The sequence below is a fragment of the Barbus barbus genome, assembly GCF_936440315.1.
Source record: "Barbus barbus genome assembly, chromosome: 39".
Classification (NCBI taxonomy): Eukaryota; Metazoa; Chordata; class Actinopteri; order Cypriniformes; family Cyprinidae; genus Barbus; species Barbus barbus.
In genome coordinates, this window is record NC_136717.1 from 23,244,785 (window position 1) to 23,267,723 (window position 22,939).

Consider the following 22,939-nt stretch of genomic DNA (forward strand, 5'->3'; position numbering starts at 1 on the left):
ACTATCACAATCATCTTGACATGTGTAGACTTTACAGATCTAATGATACATCAAATGGTATACACTTCAAATAATCATCAGTTAAAACTAATGTAATCCATCTGTGTTGGTTGAATTTAAAATCTTCAAATCAAATGATGTGTTTATATACTGCGTGTGCTAAAATCAGCAAAAACATTTTCAGGAACACAATCGGATCAATAAATTACTCTAGTGTGTAGCGTTTTTTTTTAGTATAGAACTAAAGGTTTGGGTTTTCATTGATATTGTAGAGCAGCTGTCAGTGAATCCAGATGGAAAGGGTGGCTGCGCATATCTGGCATACCTGCAGAGCGTCTTTAATGAGGTGGCAGGTGAGTGAGGTGTATGTGTCTGAGGCTCTGATAGGCCGCTGACGCTGCAGATTTCTGGGATACCTTTCTGCACCTGGCTGCAGTAGCACGACCTCAAAAATTTGCCCACTTTTTTTTCTATCAAACCTGAGAACATTTCCAGTGATTTCTTCTGCCTTAACATTGACTTTTGCTAGAAATGTTGATGCAATGCGAATGTTGAGTCATAATTCATGTTACGGCATGTTAAGTTTTTCTTTGCATCAGAATCCAAAAATGTTATTTTCTCACACATTTCACTTGGAAATACATAACATTACAGAATGGGTCATGAAATCCATTGACGTTGAAATGAATTTTGAATTGTCCCATTTGTTTGTTTACTTTGGCTGCACGGCATAAACATCTTCCTATTGTGAACTAATAGTGCAGTCAGTAGAAGTGCACTTCATGACATTTTGATGGTTACACGTAGATTTACTTTACTTCTTCCTGTAGGGAAAAGGCCATTTTATCTGGTACTTAATACCACGTTGTTTCATGGTGAAATATACACCACATTACAGTAAAACGCTTTTTAATGCAACATGTCTGCGCAGCTTCTCCATTTGTTAAAATCTTGGCCAGAGAAGATGGTCTGAATCGTCCTCCTACGCCAGACTCCCGCTGCGGCTGCGGAGAGTGTGTTAGCATAAACTCTGATAGCGAAGCCAGTCTATGTTAATGGACGTATATTGACAGACATGCAAATAAGGGCGATGGTTTATGTTGGCAATGCTCCGCTCTCTTCTTGAGCAGTAAATTTAGTCTCTCTCGAGTTGTCCAGAGTGGCTGGGGTCCAAAAGACGGTGGGTGGTAGATCCAAACATTTAGTTATTTAATCCTTTTGGCAGCGGGGTTGTGGATCACATCAGCTTTGGCTCTGGTTATAAAGAACGCTCTTTACCTCAACATTTATCTCAGGAACTACGAGCATCTCGCTAATGGTAGATTGTTCAGGTTAAGTGTGTTGACGTTAATGAGTTTGTAATTATTTTTTATTGCAAAGTGGGTACGAGGAATTGCCTGCGGTCAGAGGCAGGCTTTGTTTCAGACTGTGAAAACTGCTATGATACGCAAAACATTAATGATTCATCAGCACACATTATTCCATTTATTTTATTTTAGTATAATTTAGTTTAGTGTAGTTTATTGTTGTATATTCTATAAATAATAACATTTATAACATAAATGATTCATCAGTTCAAATTATTATGCTTTTTTTAAAATGTTTGTATTTATATATTTTATTTTATTAATTTTTTTGGCTGACATCACCAAGCCCTTTAATTTAATTTTACCTTATTTTATATAAATAATAAATATATATATTTTTTCATGAGAACTCAAGTGAAAGTATGTGCTTTAACAAAAATAGTTTCACATTTCTGTAAAACATCTGGTATAATCAGCTCATACATTTTCATTTTTAGTTTAGTATTATATATTATATAAATAATAACATTTATAACATTAATTATTCATCAGCACACATTACATTTTAAAAAATGTTTGTATTTTTATATTTTTTTATCTGTACTCTCTCTCTCTCTATATATACTATTATACTAATATACATATATATCATTGTTTTGTTTTTTTTTACAAAAATTCACATTTCTTGTAAAACATCCGGTATGATGAGCTCATTTTATTTCATTTCATTTCATTTTACTTTTAATTTAATCTCACACCTTTCCCAGTCCAGTCAATAGGGGATAAACACAAGTCCAAAGAATATATGTGCAATAAAGTCTTTTTTTTCTCATTGAATATCCGCTTTGATTCAGAAAAACAGAAGTAAAATGGGTTACATGCATGCATTTCATGTTGCCATGTTAAATTTCAAGAGCCATTTGAGCAAAAATCCCAGGTAAACTACAGTAAGGACAATTTTCCATCTGTCATCATTTTTAGTTTTCTTCATAAGCTGCTCCCTTTTCCCTACAGAGTTTAAAGTGAGCCAACTCTGAACCGTTCGTGTGGTTTGGCACAGGCGTCTGTGTGTACATTCGCGACCTAGAGAACATCACAGACGGAGGCTCTAAGACTGCATTCCCATGGGTCATTGCAGTGATGAGCTTTGATGAAGGGTTAAGCACCGTACTTATGAGGAACATAGTAATTTACCTGGTAAATGTGTTATTACAGCGCGTGTTCTCTAGAAAGGAGGTGTCTCCCTGCTCACCGGGGGAAGCCAGACCCCTGTTATGAAACACTGGAGAGGGAAAAAGTGCAGCAATGTGAATCTAGGCACATGGGTGGTCCACGAGAGGAAGAGACAAATCCATTTCTACATTCTTTCTCAGAAGACAAGGCCTTATTGTCAGTTACCCCTTCAGCGTGCGGCACTCGCAGACACCAAAACACAACCTGAATTTCAATCATAAATTTAGCATGTGAGGTCAGCACCGATTCAATTTGAGTTGATCGTACACAGTTGTGACGGTTTTATTGAGCTGAGTCAGTGCTGTTTGCTCAAGGGCTCAGATATGAAGAGCAGCCATGCTCCTGCAAACAGAAGATCCAGCTAAAGATAGACCGCATTCCTGTGGTTTGTGAATGCGGGTGCAGCGGTTCTGCCTGATAAGGAAGATCGGCTCGATCTCGCACTTGCCGTTTCTCGCTCACATTCCTTGCTTCCCCTCTCCCGCTGCTGTTTTTGTTTTGTCCGTTTCTCTCTCTGTCTCTCAGAGTTATGTGAATATGGAGGAGGGGTTAAGGAGAAGAAGTGTTTCCTGTTCTCTTGTGTCTGAGACCCTCTTTCTCTCTCCATTCTTGCACACTTTTGTGTCAAGCAGTGTTAGGGAACCAAGAAAAAGTGACATTGCAAACTTTTTCACTAGCGGGACAGTAGCTAAGCTGTGTGTTGGTTTTCCCAACCATAAGCCACTTTTTCCCACAAGAAAAATGCTAAATTGTTGGTTTTGTCACATAGTGCAACCAAGTGAGCAGAGCCAATGTCATTGTGTTGTTCAAGTAGCGTTTCAGCTGTTTCATTCATGTAAATGAAGTGATATTTTATTATATATATATATATATATATATATATATATATATATATATATATATATAAAATATTGTTACACTTGTGTGTAATAATGTTTTTGCATGTAGTGTAAATGTATCTGTTGTAGTTTGATGCCATCACCCTAATATTCCTGATTGATCGATTTGTTTGATTTTTGAATTGTTATTTTGTTATTTTATTTTATTTGGTGCCAGATGAATTATAGCATTTTGATGAGAATAAAAAACAAATTCCATTTATCTATTATAGTTTTGTTAATATGATTTAGAATTTGTATTTATTTCATATTTTTTGTTTTGAGCTTATTTAATTAAAATAAAATATATTTATTTTTCTCTCTCGCTTTTGCTTGTTGATTTTCTGTTGTAGTGATTTTAAGTCTAATGATTTATATTCATATTCATATTACACAGTTATTAGAAGAACATATCAGTTCTGCTAGTGTGTTTTGGGTATTCATCATTACTTCTTTATAATGCCAGGGTGTTCAAACCCAACCCCACTTAATTAATTGAAGGTTCTTTATTGGCAACGCTGGTTCCAGAACCTTTAACACCCATGAAACCTTTCCATTGCACAAAAAGGTTTTTTATAGTGAAATAGGGTTCTTTAGATTTGAAAATGTTCTTCACACTAATAAAAAAAGAGCTATTTTTAGAACTCTTCACTGAAAGGCTCTTTGTGGAATCAAAAATGGTTCTTCTATGGCATCACTGTGAAAAACCTCTTTTTGGAACCTATATTTCTAAGAGTACATATTTTCTGTTATACTCGCCCCTTTACTTAGCTTTAATGTAGCTAGATACCTTTTGTTAGACACTTGTAGTGTAGCTAACTACATTTTTTAAAGCCTATACTTTCAAACAAGTATCAACCAAGAAGTCTGCAAAAGTTAGCATTTTTAAACATGCTTTCTGCAAGCGAATTCTAACTAACCAGCAACAGCTCTATGATCACAAAAGAGAGGGAGGGAACGAGCAAAAAAAAGAGGAATGGAATGGGCAATAATTGGGAGTCGGGAAGGGAAAGAGAGAGAGGGACAGTGTCAGAACAGCAGAGAGAGAGAGAGAAAGGAAAAGGGGGAGAGAGGGAGGAGGCAGACCCATCGGCCGTGATTGAGAGTTTGCACCATAATGGGAGGGAGAAAAACGGAGGAAAGTAGGGAGGGGAAAAAAAATGGGAAAGGAAGAGGCCGGCTTTGGCCCTTTCTGGTAGCTCCAGCTGCAGCGAGAGAAAGAAAGAGCCTGAAATACTCTTTGTGTTGGAGCGCTATCGAGACGAGAAAGCTAATTTCTGCTATGTTTTGAAAGCTAAAACGTTCCAGAGGTTATCATCACTGAAGTGAAGGTAGGCCGGTCTGGAAACGGCCCGTCTGAAGCGTCACAGCGCTGAGATTAATGACAACAGCTCTGTATCTCCTGGGTGGGCTCGGTTCCTCCGCCATGTACCCCGCAGTATATTTAGTCAGAGTCTTTCTGCTTGACTGAGTGGACATCCTGTGCTAACATCCTTTCCTCACCCATTCTCTATCTTTTTTTCTTAATTCTTCTCCCTCGCTCCCCAACAATTTCCATTTTAAGTGGTATTATGAAAACAAACTTGTGATCTGTTTGATGTCGGGCTGAGAAAAGATCGACTGTAAATGTCTTGCATATGGGAATGTGTGATTTTTGTGTAAAGGTTAACCAAATACTCAGCAGCTGTGGAATCCAGACCATATTCAGTAACGCAGGGGATTCTGTGAGTTTCTGTAAGGTTCATGCGTGAGACTAAAGGACACACGTGTTCTGTTGTTTTCCAGGGTCACGCTCTCAGGATTGAAGCATGGATGATGATTTCGAGCAGCGCAGGGAGCTCAGGAGACAGAAGCGGGAGGAGATGCGTCTGGAAGCCGAGAGGTAACGTGGGCATCTTTCTCGCAAACTCTTCAGCCGTTTTGCACCGTAAACCGAGGGCTGTTTATGGGGTGAGATCATCAGATTCGTTGTTCACCTTGCAAAAACATGACAGCTTGCAAATTGTCCGTTACTGTGTGGCCAAATGAGTCTTTGTGCAACAGTGCAAGATTTAATAATGCTTGTTGATGCATTTTTTACATTTTTTGGACTTCGGATATTATTAAAGAAGGGAGTTGTGAAAGGGGAATGAAAGTTTATCATCATAAACTAACCTTCAATTCGTTCATATATTATTTTCTTACACAAAATAGCAAGGATGTTGACTTTTTTTTCCATGTACTGCAAGCAAACAGTGACCAAGAGAAAAAAAAAACAATGTAAAGGACAATAAAAGTGGCCAGTTTAGCTATGTTCACTGTGTTCAGTGTCCATAAGTGTGAGAACTTGAAGTTGTTTTGCATGGATTGTCTTTGCATCTTCTGCAGTTATCAGTATCACTTTATGATGGCTTTTTGTCATTTTTGACAGCATTTGTCCCAATTAATTTTCATTTGTGCAAAACAGAGCATCCTGGACAGCTAAACTTCTCAGTGTGCGAGACGCTGCATGCAATGAAAGTAATTTAAGATTCATAAATATTATGTATTTGCAGCATTCTTTACTCCTATCTTTTTAACTTTTGTCCAATTAGCTTCCTACCCATCTAAAGAGATAATGAATGTTTCTCATTGTGGGGAAATAAGAAGACAAAATTGCCTGCTGGTTTTTGAGCCAGAGGTGAAAACAAAGAAATTACTGTTTTAATGTTTTTGCGGTCTGAAGCTTGCACTTTCAGCTCGTATTTCTTTTTCTGTGATGATGGAGTCTGCTATTAAAGCAGAAAACTGGTGTTAACGCAACAAATGTTAAACATCAGTGGATTGGCACATTCGCGAGCCGTTTGACCATTTAAGGCAAAGCGACACTCCCATAAACACTGACCCAAATAGCCATTTTGCATCAGCGCTAGATTATCTCAGAGCACTGTGCATTTCTGCAAACACAGACAACAGCTGTTTCTTGGACATTTATGCCGCTGTCAAAAAGAATTATGGGTAATGGCTAATGAACGTTCAAATCGAGCTTATTATAATTCCAGCAGAGCGTAGGATGGCATGAATCAGCTCTAAGTCGATGTCTTTCAGCAACAATTATTTCTATTATCATTGGCTCGGATGTTAGACCAGAGTTCCATGGTGTACAGTTTGTTTTGAGTGTCAGCTTCCCGTCTGCAGCGACCTTCCTGTTTCCTCCAAGAATGTTACCATGAATGATTTTCTTTTACATGATTTAATATATATGGAATATTTTTCACCTAATCGAAGCTCAAAGTCGATGACATTAGGGGCCATTATATTTTACAGCATAGCATAAAACGAATGCTTTTTTTGGCTATATGTTATAAACCTCTGAAAGGCTGGAATTGTGTTTTCTATGCCAAGTATCATATTTGGCAGAAAGCTACCGATGCAGCCCGTTCAGCTGTACGACACGATGTGATCTTGTGTTTATGTTCTTGTGGAGTCATTTCAATTTGGCCCGCTCTTCTTCGCCTGCTCGAGTTAGTGATAAAAGATTAAATCACTCTATTAAATTGCTGGAATTATGCAAAGATGCTGTAACAATCAATATTTACTCTTCGCCGGTAATTGAACTAGTCAAAGCCATGTGTTGTCTTGTTGGCCCCGTTCATTTTAGCTGTCATTGCAATGCACGGCGGACACAAAAGTTAGTTTTCGGCGTACATATGATAAACGCTGTCACTTTGCCAAATGGCTCTGCATTAGAAGGGTTTACTGGCAGCGATTTGCGAAGCTCTCTGTCTCTGGACGGTCCTCTGTGCAAGCCGTGAGACAGATGTTGGCTCGGCGCTGACGTAGAAAAATAACGAGAGTACGATAACGTTCATACAGGCAGAAGCAGCTTGGCATCTGAGTCCAGCTGCATTTCCATCAGGCGATGATGGCTTGATGTGCGCCAGTCCTTTTCATCTGGAAGACTTGCCAACGTTTCAACTGCTGAAAATGACAGGAGAGGGAAAGCGTGCGAGAGTGGGAGGCTGTGTGCTCTGACTTTTGTCTATGTGTTGCTGACAATCTAAACTGTGCTGCTCTTTTACTTCACACTCTTATAAATAAAGGTTCCAAAAGGGTGTTTTTGCAGTGATGCCATAGAAGAACCATTTTTGGTTCCCAAAAGAACCTTTCAGTGAATAGCTCCTAAAAGAACCATTTTGAAGAACATTTTTAAAATCTCAAAAACCTTTTTTGACTATAAAGAACCTTTTCTGCATTTGAAAGGTTCCATGGATATTTAAGGTTCTTCATAGAACCATCGATGCCAGTAAAGAATCTTTATTTTTAAGAGATATAATGCTAAGTCTCAAACAACTTTACTACTGACCACAGCATTGTATGGAAGGCCATTTTCAACACAGAATTAAAAAACAAAATATTTCACAATTCTGACTTTTTCTCGCTATTCTGGAGAAAAAAGTCAGAATCGTGAGATGTAAAGTCAGAATTCGTACTTTTTTCTCACAATTCCACTAGCAATTCTGAGTGTATTTCTTTCAATTCAGATTTTTTTTTTGGCAAAATTCTGAGTTTATATCTCCGTTATTAGTTTTTTGTCAGAATTCTCAGAAGTTTGTCTCAGAATTCTAAGTTTCTATCACAATTCTTAGTTTATCTCGCAATAATAGATGCTATGTTGAGGGAACGACATATTTTTTTCGTGCCCACGAGTTTAATCTGTAAACAAACCTATGCGACCATAGCAACCCGTGATTATCAGGGATTCATTAATATAAATATCTTTTTTTTAATTAAGAAATTATTATATTAATTATTTTTAAAAATGATTACATAATTAAATTATTATATTGACCATAGGCTACTGGACTGTAGGCAATGGCACGCGATGTAACCAGCATTTGAATTAAGTTTATCTCAATTAGGTTAAATGTTACATGAAGTACATAAAATAAAATAGATTTACAAGAAAAAAAATGTATCCATCCAACAGTTTAGCTGTGTGTGTCCATTAACTCATCGTCTTTTACCGTAATATTTGTATATTATTATTATTATTAGCCTATTATTATATTTTTATATTATTTCCCCTTCATTTCGATCTCTTTACATAACGTTCTGACCAGTTTTGTAAGCCTGTAAATGCTGGACATAAAGCTTTGATTATGCTGACTGGAATTTATAGCCTATTGGAAATGCAGTTTAAAGGTTGAATTTAATATATATTTCGTTTCTCTTTTTTTATAATTATTAATATTATAGCCTACTGCCTATAGTGTTTTGTTGAAGAATGAATCATTCACACGCTCATTTATCATCATGCATGGGCATAAATAGCCTACAATCATAAAGTATTGGCATAATTGTCAGGAGTTTACAGTATTTGCAAAATATATGGTAGCAAATTGCATAATTATACAGAACGTTAATTAGGTAAAACGATACACGAATTGAAAGGGGAAATAATAAAATATTATATTTATATGAAATTAATATAAAATATAGCCCTAACAAGTTAATAATAATAAAATACAAATATTAACTGAAATGTTTAATGTTAATAAAAATGTTTTATCCATCTCTGATAATCCCGGATTGTTCCCTCAACGTAGCATCTCGAGGCCACGACATAAGGATGTCGTTACCTCGACAAAACGATCTCGTGGCCACGACATAATATCACGTTCCCACGAGTTAATACGACAAAACTAAGTGAACCGAAGACGGGCCCTCCCAGGCACCGTACAATTCTGGCTTTCTCACAGTTGCAAGAATTTCTGGATTTATATCTCGCAATTGCCAGAAAAAAAAGTCTGAATTGTAAGATATAGGCTTCCATATCATTACCATAGACAAAACATGCTGTTTGGAAACATGTTTAAAAATTACTGCAAAAAAAAAGAGCATTTCAGAGGACCAAATAGTCACTATATTTTGAAAAGTTTGCAAATTCATAAATGTATGTTGATGTATTTCCAACATTTTTAACCCAATAAGCTCCATACCATTTTGTTAGTCTAAAGAACCCTCTTTTGTACCTGCTTTTGTAGCCTGAATGTTAAACATCAAAGGATTGGCACATTTGTGAGCCATTTGACCATTTAAGGCAAAGTTTGCAGTGAAACGCTCAGTCATTTAGCAATCCTCAACTATGTATTCTGCTTTGTTATAGCTATCAAATAACTGATACTTATTACTTTTGAAGGGACATAAATTCTGCACACCCCAAATTTCTGCTGATTTCTTTGATGTTGTCTGTTTTGCAAAGACTGCTGTCCCGCTATTTGAATTAAGAGCCTTTTTGCTGAATGCTGGTGTATTGTGGTATCACCCATTTCCAATTTATCTGGCCTAAAACATCATCCATAAAGAATGAAATGCGGTTATTCATTTTACATGAAGGTCAAACGAGCCCTTCCTGTTTAAGTGGGCGGCTCACGGCTGGAATAAGCCACAAAGTGAATGAGACTTTGCCGATAGTCAAACATCTGGCTCTTTGAGACTATAACGACTAGATCATAGATCAGGTCTGCTTTGTATTTAGTGAATAGCTGGTCAGAGCTGCTTCTGAGATGACTGGCACTGTTGAAGGGTCAGAGGGTTCATGCTGTTTTTAAAGTACTATGCACACACACACACACACACACTTCTGTGTGACTGCAGTGGCCTTTCCTGAGACAGGCTGATGTGTTCCAGCTCCAGTCGGGTCACTGATACTCCGCATATACACACAGGAATGTTTTGACGGCTGGCTCCGTGTCCCCGTTCACCACGCTGACGGAATGTTCTGACTAATGATCACCAAAACCTGCCATTCCTGTCCAGTCCACAGATTCTATTTTAGAATCAGCTGCAAAATAAATTCATGTTTCCATCCATGCTGAGAATTTAATTTATGCTGGAAAAATCTGAATATTGCATTTTAAGCAATTTGTGACTAAAGTAGCACTTCCAGCTGCATTGTTTTAAAGTACAAATCGGTCACTTCTGTAGAAATTGCCGGAGAAATGGAAATGCCAGTGATCGCTGGCTGATGATTTATGTCTGGGATCGAGCGTGTCAGACAGATCTGGGAGGTAATAGTAGCCAATCATCTGAGATTATTCAGTCACATGACTCGAGGCAAAGTCACATGACTTGTGTTTCCATCATAGTTTTTACCCAAATAAAAAAAAAAAGATCCACCTAAAGCAACGCTGTAATAATTCATAGACTTTTTTTTTGTGGGTGTGTTTTTTTTTGTTAGTTTTTTTGGCTAAATCATTAGGCTATCCATTTAGTGTACGCATAATTTAAAACTATATTGGGCCATATTATTTTGAATTTTTCTTACAGTAAACAGTATGTACATCTTGATGTTTCCATCCAGAATTTTTTATTTTGTATATTTTTTCTTTTATGCAAATTTTGACTTGTTGCATAAAAATGCTTTCCAGAAAAACCTAAATTAAAAATAAAATAATAATAATAAAAAACATAAATTAATAAAATATACCTTGTAATTTTTCGTGTCAGTAAGATTTAAAAAACAAAACAAATGATGCATTAAATTAATCAAAAGTGACAGTAAAGACATGTATAATGTTGCAAAAGATTTCTATTTCAAATAAATGCTGTTCTTTTAAACTTTATATTCATGAAGGAATCCTGAAAAACCTAGATTGTGGTTTCCACAAAATATTAAGTAGCTGTTTCAACATTTATAATAATAATAAATGTTTCTTGAGCAGCAAATCAGCATATAAGAATGATTTCTGAAGGATCATGTGACACTAAAGACTGGAGTAATGATGCTGAAAATTCAGCTTTGCATCACAGGAATACATTTCAAATTTTAGAGTATATTAAAATAGAAAACGTTTTCTTTTTTTGAGCAGTTTTAGCTGCTTCTGTGCAGTTTTCTCTATGGAGCAGTGGCCATCTTGACACCACACATCTGTGCTGTTCCCATGAGAGGCCAGGAAGAGCTCAGGAAATAACACCCGTCCTCAACAAATGGCCCATTCCAAACACACTCTCTCCGGCTGGTAGAGGAAAGGCCCGCTTGAGGGTGTACATGTGTTCAAGGGATGCTGTTACAGAAAGCTACGAGGTTACAGGGCAGAAATGAGAGCAGGTGATCCTCTGCTGTGGTCAAATAAGGAATGGACGGATCCTTGGCGTTGGAGATGAGTGTGGGGTCAGTAGGTGGAGGAAGAGAGAAGGGCGAGCGTGGGAATAGAAGTTATTTGGCAGGGTCCATATATTTCTCTCTCCCAACCCTTGTGGAGTGTCTGTGATTGCTCTCCAGAGCCTTTGCCCTGTGCGCAATGTTTGCACTGACATTTCTGAGATGTTTGGACCACAAGAAAATACTTGTCAGCTGGATACATCTGTCGCCTGATTGTGCTCATGTTGTGAGAGCAAATTAGCTGCAAAATTAACTGCATATCAATTTCATTTCCCACACTGCTTCCTTTATAGACTTTATATGAATCCAATAAAACATGTCACACTCTGTGTAGCTCTCACCGCACGCGCTATAAAATAATTAATGCTACATGGCTGAACGATGTGGTTCATATGGAAAACATGTTCGCCTGATGTCTTGGTTTACATCCCATATCGCTACAGGTACCAGAGACATGCCAGAACATTACAGCAGTGCACTCAAAACACTGCAGAGACCCTACCGAATGTTATTGCAGCATGTTTTTTTCTGATTTATTTTTGTGGTTATGGAACAGGGAAGTTTTATGCAGTCAGTGCAAGATAGGCGATGTTCCCCGGAGGGATATCCGATCAGAGAGAGTCCGGATTCAATGGGCTGGAATGTTAAATGGATTTGAAAGCATTCTCTGCTGTTTTGAATGCTCCCTCAGGATTTTATTCGTTTTTAGATGGAGAGAAATCACTTTTTTCTTAATCTGCTGAAGTAAAAGTTTGATGTGTTGTAAAAACATACTGTAACCTTGATCTAAAACCTGGTCCAAAAAGACTTGGTTTCTTAGTTCGTCCAGAAATCCTTGGATTTCCCTTGTCAGAAAGCAACAAACTGCTATTATTCAATTTATATGATGGCATTGAAGTGAAAACGATCATGAGAAGCTGTCTTAAGTAGACCTCACAGGAACAAAGTGTACATTTTGATATGGTTTATACTTAAGTATAAATGTACTTGAGTTTGGCTGATTGGTTTGTTAACACAATGACAAAGGGAGAGAGGACAAGATTAAGAAAGATCAACAGAATCAGCAGGAATCCGGCTCTCTATATGATTTCACTCTCCCCACGGTTCTCCATGGGCGTTAGCAGAGCACCACATTCAGTTCTGAACACATTCCTGATCACAGCACACACTGAGGAAGAGCTTCGCGTCCATATTAAGTCTTTCACTCCTAAATCGAAAGGGGGAAAAAATTATTTCTTGAAAGAATTCAGGGGAAAATGTAAAAAAAAAATACTAAAATGTATTTGAAAAAAAGTTATTTTGTGCTAAGTATACTACAAATACATTTACATATTTATGTGCTTAATACAAATAGCCTGCAAGTATACTTTTACTAAACTGGTATACTTAAAGTCTGCTAAATTGAAACAACAAATTTTGTGCACTTTAATTGTACGGAAGTAGTGCTGAGGTCCTATTGCAGGAACTATTGCGAGTATACTTCAGGTACACTTTAAATATCTTGCATTTAAAGACTCGTTTTACAGAGATCAAACAATATTAATAGTGATATTAATATTAATAGTGAAATTAAAAAAAAAATTTTTAGGCATAATACTAAGAAATGTGTATTTTGCAATAAAGACTCCAAATGCACTGCAAAAAAAATATTTTCTTACTTAGATTTTTTTGTCTTGTTTCCAGCCAAAATATCTAGAAATTCTTAAATCAAGAAGGATTTTCTAGATAAGTAAAAATTATTGTCTTGTTTTCAGAAAAAAGATGTCAAAATTAAGTGAGTTTAAGCAAAATAATCATGTTTTCTGTTTGAAGTAAAATTATTTTGCTTACCCCATTGGCTGATTATTTTGCTTGTTCTAAGCAAAAACTCACTTAATTTTGACTTATTGAACAAGACAATAGTTTTTACTTGTCTAGAAAATCCTCCTTGATTTAAGAATTTTTATATATTTTGGCTGAAAACAAGTAAGAAAATGTTTTGCAGTGTAAAGTTTGTGTAATTTTATATCAGTAATGTCAATAAATGTCAATGTATTTGAAGTATACTTGTATGAAATAAATGTATTTTAAATAAATTGTGGCATAGGATTTTTTTTTTTTACTGAGGCATTAAGAAGCACAGCAATGAAATTAATAATTAGAAATATTTCTTGAGCAGGAAATCAGTATATTAGAATGTTTTCTGAAGTGTCATGTGACACTGAAGACTAGAGTAATAATGCTGAAAATTCAGCCTTGCATCACAGGAATAAATTATATTTTAAAATATATTAAAACAGAAAACAAGTTATTTAAAACGGTAATAATATTTCACATTATTGTGTTTTTTACTGTATTTTTGATCAAATAAATGCAGCCTTGGTTCAGCATAAGAGACTTACATCAAAGGCATTTCAAATTCTTTCCAACTCCAAGCATTTGAACTGTAGTATAAAAAAGCTTAAGAGAAGTACAAAAAATGTGAACTTGTTGAAAATTTGAGATAAAACATCAGCAGGAGACAGGAGAGGGAAGTGAAGAAAGCTTGTCAGAGAAATGTGAAAACTTTATTTAGGTTACACGAAAGTCCCCTGGCTGTGGTGTGGGCTGAACGCCACACTGCTGTCAGGATCCTCTCATCAGCTGCCAAAGCTGAAACACACACACAGCTGACAGCCAGTGAAAGTTCATCCTCAACAGCAACAACAGCAGCAGCTGTGACTGTGCGCGCCAAGGTGACGCGAGGCCTAACTCTTATGGTCTCTTACCAGTATAACATCTAACTGTCTCTCTGTGTAGGATGGCATTTCGTCGGAGTGAGGAGGATGAGGAGGAGGCCGCTCGTGAGCGCAGACGAAGAGCGCGACAGGAGAGAATGCGCAGTAAGGACAGTGAGGATGTGGCCTACCAACCTGAGACCCCAGAGCTCAACAACAGCCACAGGTAACACTTCTGGAGTTGTCTGTGACAGCGATACTGTGGTACTTTGGTATGTAGGCTAACTGACGTCTTCTCTGGTGCTTTAGTGGGCCGCACTGATAAATAGCTTCCTGTGAGAGGTCAGCATTGCGGAAGCAGTGGCATGTTCAGACACTGAGGCTTTGTGCAGTGAATGGACACAGAAGACGGTCAGACAAGACCAGAATTGTTTTCGATGTGTGAGCAGACATAGCTCCGTCTATTGTCCGTAGTGCTGACGCAGGGTAAACGTTTGCCAAGCGGTGCAGTCAGACTACATTAACCTACAGTGGCAGGCATATGGCAGTCCTCGCTGCTCGTGCAGCTCTTGACAGGAAATAGCAGTGCAGATCCACTTTAAATCAATTCCTCAATATCATTTTGCATGTTCAGGTTTGCTGAAGTGATGTTTGATGATACTTTGGATAAGAGAGCAATTTACGTTCTTTAGAGTTATAATGTTGTGTAATGACCAAATATTAGTTGATTATTTGGCCCTGGTGTTAATGTTATTGCTACTTAAGATTGTTTATATGCAATTTTTGCATGCTTTATTTTATACACCACTGTTGAAAAACTTTGAGGTTGGAAAGATTTTTAATGTTTTTAAAATAAGTCATTTTATGCTCCCTAAGGCTGCATTTATTTGATCAAAAATACAGTAAAAAAGTGAAATTATTATGATTTAAAATAACTGTTTTATATTTGAATATATTTGAAAGTCTAATTCATTCCTGTGATGCAAAGCTGAATTTTCCGGATCATTACTGCAGTATCACATGATCCTTCAGAAATCAGTCTAATATGCTGATTTGCTGCTCAAGAAACACTTATTATTATCATAAATGTTGAAAACAGTTATGCTGCTTAATATTTTTGTGAAATCAATGATACTAAAAAAAAATTAAAAATGCATTAATTTAAAATAGAAATCTGTCGTATGAATGTTGCTGTTATATTACTGTTACTTTTGATCAATTTAATGCACCCTTGCTGAAGACAAATAATAATTTCCGACCCCAAATATTTGAACGATAGTGTATGTTGACACATTAACAAATATTTAAACATTATTTCAAAATATAAATAATAGTGTGGCCTGCTACAGTAAAACAGATGTTATTATTATCATCAAATAAAAATGTTGACAATGTTAGTTTTCTTCGGTGACCAATTTTTAATAAAAAAATTTACTAAATATAGTAAACATAACAAAACGTTGTTTGTTTTCATCAAAAGATAAACTATAGCAAAAACATACTGTGTATAATTAATATAAGTGGCCAAGATTATTAGCATCATCAATTTCAACCATTTAAGTATAATCATATATATATATTTACATTATTTAAATATATTTACATTTATTTACAAATTTATCAGATGTGTCCCAATGGTGTTTTTTGTATTTAGGCATTATATTAGCCACCATCTCTTTAGATATTGCAATTGGCCAGCTAATATCAGTTGAGCAGTAGTCATATATGCAACAATATAATTTGTGATGATTTTGTCATCTTTTCTTTTTACGCTACTTCTTCATAGCATGATGGTGACAGAGAGTGTATCCACCTCAGTGGTGACCTCCAGCGGGATGGGCGAGGGGGACGATGAGGAGCAGGCTTTGCTGGAGCGCCTGGCCAAGAGAGAGGAGCGCAGGCAGAGGAGGATGAAGGATGCTCTGGACAGACAGGAGGAGCAGGAGAGCAGCCAAACCTCCTGCCACAGCCTGGAGGAGAGCAGCGGAGGCCTGCGCCACGGCCGGAGCTACGAGCCAGAGGAGGAGCACAACAGCAAGGAGGAGGTGAAACAGGTGGAAGAGGAAGAGGAGGACGAGGAGGAGGTCGTCACTAGAGAGGAGGTGCTGGTGGAGGAAAAGCCTCGGAGGTCTTATTTCAGAGAACAGGTGTGTATTTCTTTCCCTTTTATTGTTTGTTAGACCCTTAAGAACATTCTTTGTTTATGGCATTTCAACTTTATTCACCTGTAGGAATCCGTTGAGGAAATATCTAAAATACCTGAGGAGGTATGCTGATGAGTGTTTTTCATTTTAAAATAGCATTTTTTCTCTCTCATTTAACACAACAAAGCATGTGACTGCAGTTCCATTCATAGGACAATAATGAGCGAGATGCTGCGCCTTCTTCTGAAGTACATGAGGTGCTTGTAAATGAAGATGTAGATGATTCTGCAGTTGTTTTGGAGACGGAAAATGGCACCGCAGAGCTCGCTGCGGGTGTACAGGAGGAAAAGATTGAGATAGAGGGATTGACAGAGAATGGAGTGAATGAGATGAGAGAGGCAGAAAACTTTGAGAAAAATGAGGTTTCAGAAAATGACGAGTCTTTGGTAAGAGTTGAGTTACGTTTGAAGGACTGCATAAGGATGGATGGTTTAGATTTTGGGTGAGAAATTAACAGAAATGATCGCAAAGACCTCATGAAATCAAAAGTTGAGTTTTGTGACTTTTAGTCCATGTGCCTGTACTTTAAGCCTTCTAATGCTACACTCTTTAAAAATAAGGGTTCTTTTTTGGAATTTTTGGTTCCATGAAGAATCTTTAACGTTCATGCACTCAAAAATAAAGGTTCTGAATCTGTGTTTTTCACTGTGATGCCATAATAGAACCAATTTTTTTTTCTCAGTGTGAAGAACATTTTAAAGATCTAAAAAATAAATAAACATTTTTCATTATAAAGAGGCTTTTGTGGAGTGGAAAGAAGGTTCCATGGATGGTCAAGGTTCTTCATGGAACCATCAATGCAAATAATAAACCTTTATTTAAGAGTGTGGAAAATGTCCATTGCACAAAAGGTTCTTTATAGTGGAAAAAGGTTCTTTAGATTATTAAAATGTTCTTTACAAGTGTTCTTTTAAGAACTGTGCTTCTATGGCATCACTGCAAAAAAACACTTTGTTGAATCCTTTATTATTTCAGTTCAGTGCACTTGACAAACTTTTAGCATACACTGCCCTCCAAAAGTTTGGAAACGCCCTAGAAAAGTGGGGTTTTGGACAATATTGGCATGAACCCATTTGTGATCATTTTGCATTGATAAGGGACAACACAAACTATGAAAACATATTTTATTACATAAACAGCTTATACATAGAAAACTTAAATTTTGGATTCATCAAAATATCCACCATTAGCAGTTATTACAGCTCTGCATAATCTGGGCATCCGAGCTGTCAGTTTATTCAAACATTGACTTTGAATTGGCACTCAATTGTTGAAGCTACAGTATTAAGGTGTGCTGACCCAAAAATATTTTAAAAACCTGGGCCAAGTTTAAACCAGTAACCAGCTGGCAAAGGGGCATGTCTGACTTTGACGTATACATTGCCATTATTAAGTTATGTTAAGTTACTTTAATGTATTTGCACCAAAAAATGATAAGGATTTATGCTGATATTGTCCAAAACCACACTTTGCCAGGGGTGTTTCCAAACTTTTGGAGGGCAGTGTATATATGCATGTAAATGAGTCTTCTGCTGCATTCCAGTCAAAATCAAACATCTTGTAATCTCCAATTTGCATATACTGCTTTGTTGTGTAGTGCTCAGAAAATGACGTATTAACAAAAAGCATTTTTATCACTGACTGTGTGCCTCTATGTTCTCATAAAGAATGTCATAAAGGTCAGGTTTAAAGACTTCCGCCTCAATTTCCAAGTTGAAAGTCCAGTGCCTGTTTTTGTTTTTTTGGAGCAATGGGTATTTTAGAACTTTCCAAGTTGAATGGAATGCAGCGTTTCCATTTACAGACAATATCGATCATTTGATTTTGCTCTCATGGGCATGGATGTTTTTCAATAAAAATAATACCTAATACAGCCTGCCTCCAGTAGCAAATAGCAAATCATAATCTTAAATGAAAGATTATTGGCTATTTATTATAGAAAGGCAAACCCTTCAACTTCCTGTTTCAGTTGGAAATATGCCAGACACAAAAAAAGAAAACTGCATTCATCAAGCCATTTCATGGGGTCTTAACAGTTTTGGATACACAAGCATTTTAAAATTTTCCTCCCCAAGATCCTAAATCTCTCCAGGCACTAGTTTGAGCACAGTGTGTAGTGTTCGCACCAGAGTGCATTTCACATTCAAACAACGCAGGTTTAAAACCTGATCAGTGTAATCAAAGGTCAGCGGTTGCACACCGTGTGTTCACTGCTTGCTGCATGTCTTTTGAGAACTGATGGGAAATGAGTGACCCAACAGCACCCACATTTTGTTCTTCCAAAAGCGCACACTCTTCTCTCTCTCACACACATGTGCATGTCACATACACACATCGCTCAGTTCTGATTGTGTGTGCAGATGGATGATGACGATGTGATGAGGAAGAATAAACAGCCCAATGGAGGAGTGTGTGAGGACAGCACTCCCAAACACAAGAAAGCTGAGAGGACTTTCAGGTCAGTGCTCATATAAACAATTAATGATTGTGTTAGGATGGTCCAGGCTTTCTTTTTCCAAACAATTTAGAGTTCCCAGAATTCCACATTTGGCAGCCTGTGATCTGTAAATCACAGCATGAAAAAAAGTGTTGTATTTCATTTATTTATTATTTTCTTTTCTTTTATTATTTATTTGACTAATTATATTTGTTGTAGCAGATTGAACACACAACTCATATTAAATTTTTCTCCACATTTTCCTAATTTCTCCACTTTTTCTTCACATTATCATCAGGTCTCTGCAGATAATAGCAAATTAATATTTAAAACATAATACATATTTACATATGTAACATAGATATCTGTGTAATATAGAAACTATATTCCATTTTTTTTTCCTTTAAAGAAATATACAGTGCTCACAAAACCCAATATGTATTTAAGCATTTTCCTTGCAACAATAACCAATAATAACATTTATATATATATATATATTAGTGCTGTCAAATGATTAATCATGATTAATCGCATCCAAAAAAAATAATTGTTTACATAATATATGTATGTGTGCTGTGTATAGTTATTATATATATATATAAATAGACACACATATATTTCAGAAAAATATGTCATGTTTATATATTAAATATATTTATTTCTATATAATTATAGACATGTAAATACGTGTACATATTTTCTAAATATACTGTATGTGTGTGTATTTATATATACATAATAAATATACACAGAGCACATATATTATGCAAACAAAAACTTTTTTTAGAACTTTTTAGAACTTTTTTTTTTTTTTTTTTCATTAAATAAATCTCTGTTTTCACATCTAAATATTTATCTAATGTTGTAATCTAATGGCAAGAAGTTGTTAAAAGCACATAAAACACCGTTGACATTGTGTACAGGACATTAAAATGAACATACAGACAAAATAATCACATTCCACTTGTCTTATTTGTTTGTTTGTTTTGGCCTTGTTGAGAAAAAGTGGGTTATTTATATGTGTTTAGCTCTATTCGCTTTGCGTGCTGGAGTATTTGACTCTAGTCACCTGATCTGCCGTGTCCTGAGGGCTGTTCTCAGCTGTAACTGGAGACTGTGTTACCTTAGACAGGGCTGTGCTGATTCACTAAGTCTGTGTGAATACTGAATAGGTTGGGTTTTCTTTACACATAAAGAACATGGACACATAAAGCTGTTGACAGGCCATTTAACCTGCGTATGTAACTAACGGCTTGCTGCTTGCTTGTTTGTGTGACAGCCGAGGCAGCTTGCGCTCTCCTGAGGCGCCGGAGGCAGACGAGGCAGACAGCGAGGATGCTCGCTTGGAGGCCGAGAGAAAGCTGGAGGAACTGAAGAGGAGAAGAGATGAGATGGAGAGCGAGGAGTTCGAGAGGATGAGGCAGAAACAGCAGGAGGCTGAGGTGGAGCTGGAGGACCTGAAGAGGAAGAGGGAGGAGAGGAGGAAGGTGCTGGAAGAGGAGGAGCGGCGGAGGAAGCAGGAGGAGGCCGAGAGGAAAGCCAGAGAGGAGGTGTGTTTGCTTAACGTCAATGATTCATTTCCTGGTCAGGTAGCAGTTTCACAGGCGCGGTGGAATTTGCTTCGATTCGCTTTTCTGCGAGTGAAAATCTTGATGAGGGTGCTGTCAGCAAAATTAGGTCACTTCTGTAAACAATGCGTTTTGAGTAGCATGTAACTGTACTTGGATGTTTTATAGATGTCCTTTGAGAGTTTCAAACTTAAAAACAGTAAATAGAATCTTTATTTAACAAAAAAAAAAAAAAAAAAAAAAAAAAATATATATATATATATATATATATATATATATATATATATATATATATATATATATATATATATATATATATATATATATATATATATATATATATATATATATATATATATATACAGTTGAAGTCAAAACTTTACATACACCTTTCAGAATCTGCAAGATGTTAATTATTTGACCAAAATAAGAGGGATCATGCAAAATGCATGTTATTGTTTATTTAGTACTGACCTGAATAAGATATTTCACATAAAAAAAGTGTAGTCCACAAGAGAAAATAATAGTTGCATTTATAAAAATGACCCCGTTCAAAAGTTTACATACCTGATTCTTAATACTGTGTTGTTACCTGAACGATCCAAAGCTGTTTTTTTTTTCTTTAGCGATAGTTATTCATGAGTCCCTTGATTGTCCTGAACAGTTAAACTGCCTGCTGTTCTTCAGAAAAATCCTTCATGTCCCACAAATTCTTTGGTTTTCCAGCATTTTTGTGTATTTGAACCCCTTCCAACAATGACTGTATGATTTTGAGATTCATCTTTCCACACTGAGGACAACTGAGGCACTCATAAGCAACTATTACAGAAGGTTCATATGCTCACTGATGCACCAGAAGGAAAAACCATGCATTAAGAGCCGTAAATTATTAGCAATATTTACCACAGTTATTGTTACTAGTGTAGGTTTTTAATTTAATATTGGGTGTCTTTCAAACAGTAGCTTTCTTCTAAAACTGCAATCTAAAAACTGGCAATTATTTCCAATTGTTTGACGTTAATATGTTTCTGAACTAACAGCATGCTATTCTAATAAGTATAAAAATGCATTGCATACAGAAATATTGGGTTGATTATTCCATATTTTTTGTGTAACAAATTTGCATGTTATGAATCCTTCACAAAAAAAGACAAACCCATAGTGCATTGTGACAAGTTTGGTGACAGAAATGAAATTAAGAGAAATATACACTACAGTTCAAAATAGAATTAATAAAGTTAATGCTTTTATTGAGTCAGGATGGATTAAATTGATCAAATGTGACAGTAAAGACATATCTCAAATAAATGCTGTTCTTTTGAACTTTCTGTTCATCAAATAATCCTGAAAAAAAAATTTGTTCTCCACAAAATAATAAGCAGCACATCTGTTTTCAACATTGATAATAATAATAAATGTTACTTTAACACTAAATCACTAAATAATTTCTGAAGGATCATGTGACTCAGAAAGACTGGAGTAATGAAGCTGAAAATTCATCTTTGATCACAGGAATAAATTACATTTTAAAATATACTAAGAAAACAGTATTTTAAAATGTAATAATATTCACATTTTTACTGTGTTTTTGATTCAATGAATGAAGACTTGGTAAGCGTAAGATACTTTAAGAAACATTTAAAAAATCTTACCAACCCCAAACGTTTGAACGGTAGTGTTTATACTATACATTTCACTCATTACTATATATATATATATATATATATATATATAAAAATGGTTTAGTCTAATACAAAAACATGGCTATTTTACCCAGTATTAGTGAGTACTGTGTGCATAGAGGATCATATTGTTATCTTAGCTTTAACAGTAATATTAGGCAACCTGTGGCTGTGGTGTCAGTTATCTACGAAACTCTTGTGCTCACAGTATCAGTATTGAACCCCGTCATAATTTAAACGAGTTTCACATCATTTACATTAACATTAGTGCGATCACACCCAGTGTGCGTTCCACATGACTGCACATGAGCTTCAGACTCCAGCGGGCAAGAAACACAGCCGTCCCTCCTCGTGGAGGCCCGCTCCTAGCATTGTCATGCAAATATGTTCCTTGTTCCTAATGAAAAGAGGCAGTAAATGAAAAAGGACTAATTAGAGATTAGAGGGCCCCGTGCTGATGCTAGCAGGCCGTGCCAAAAACCACGGGACGTGTAAATAAAAAGGCTTCTTTATGATTTCCCAGCTGCTGTGGAATGCGGGCGGCTGCCAGTTCACATTACGCTTCCGCAGAGAGACCGTCTTGATTCTGTTGTTCATTTGTCTCGTTATCAGCCCCGTTTATTGCAAAAAGGACATTTTCCGGGATCCCAAGTTAGTCTGCTGGTGGTGTTTTTGTGTGTGCTGTCTCTCTGATTGAGGTGATGAATGTGCGTTTATTTTATTGTTCAGGAGGAAAAGAGGAGGATGAAGGAAGAGATCGAGAAGAGAAGAGCAGAGGCGGCCGAGAAGAGGCAGAAAGTGGAGGATTC

At 36.4% G+C, this 22,939-nt stretch overlaps 1 pseudogene across 1 annotated transcript in view; it reads left to right on the forward strand.

Moving 5' to 3' along the window:
• The window catches only part of LOC306859068, a 53,651-nt pseudogene that overhangs the window by 19,597 nt on the left and 11,115 nt on the right, over positions 1-22,939 (forward strand). Inside the window, exons 2-9 of the transcript XR_013786038.1 lie at positions 5,204-5,300; positions 14,322-14,465; positions 16,026-16,386; positions 16,471-16,506; positions 16,596-16,829; positions 18,804-18,901; positions 20,160-20,430; positions 22,860-22,939. The exon at positions 22,860-22,939 is cut by the window's right edge and continues 61 nt beyond it. The product of XR_013786038.1 is annotated as an uncharacterized misc_RNA (transcript). The remainder of the gene's footprint in view (positions 1-5,203; positions 5,301-14,321; positions 14,466-16,025; positions 16,387-16,470; positions 16,507-16,595; positions 16,830-18,803; positions 18,902-20,159; positions 20,431-22,859) is intronic.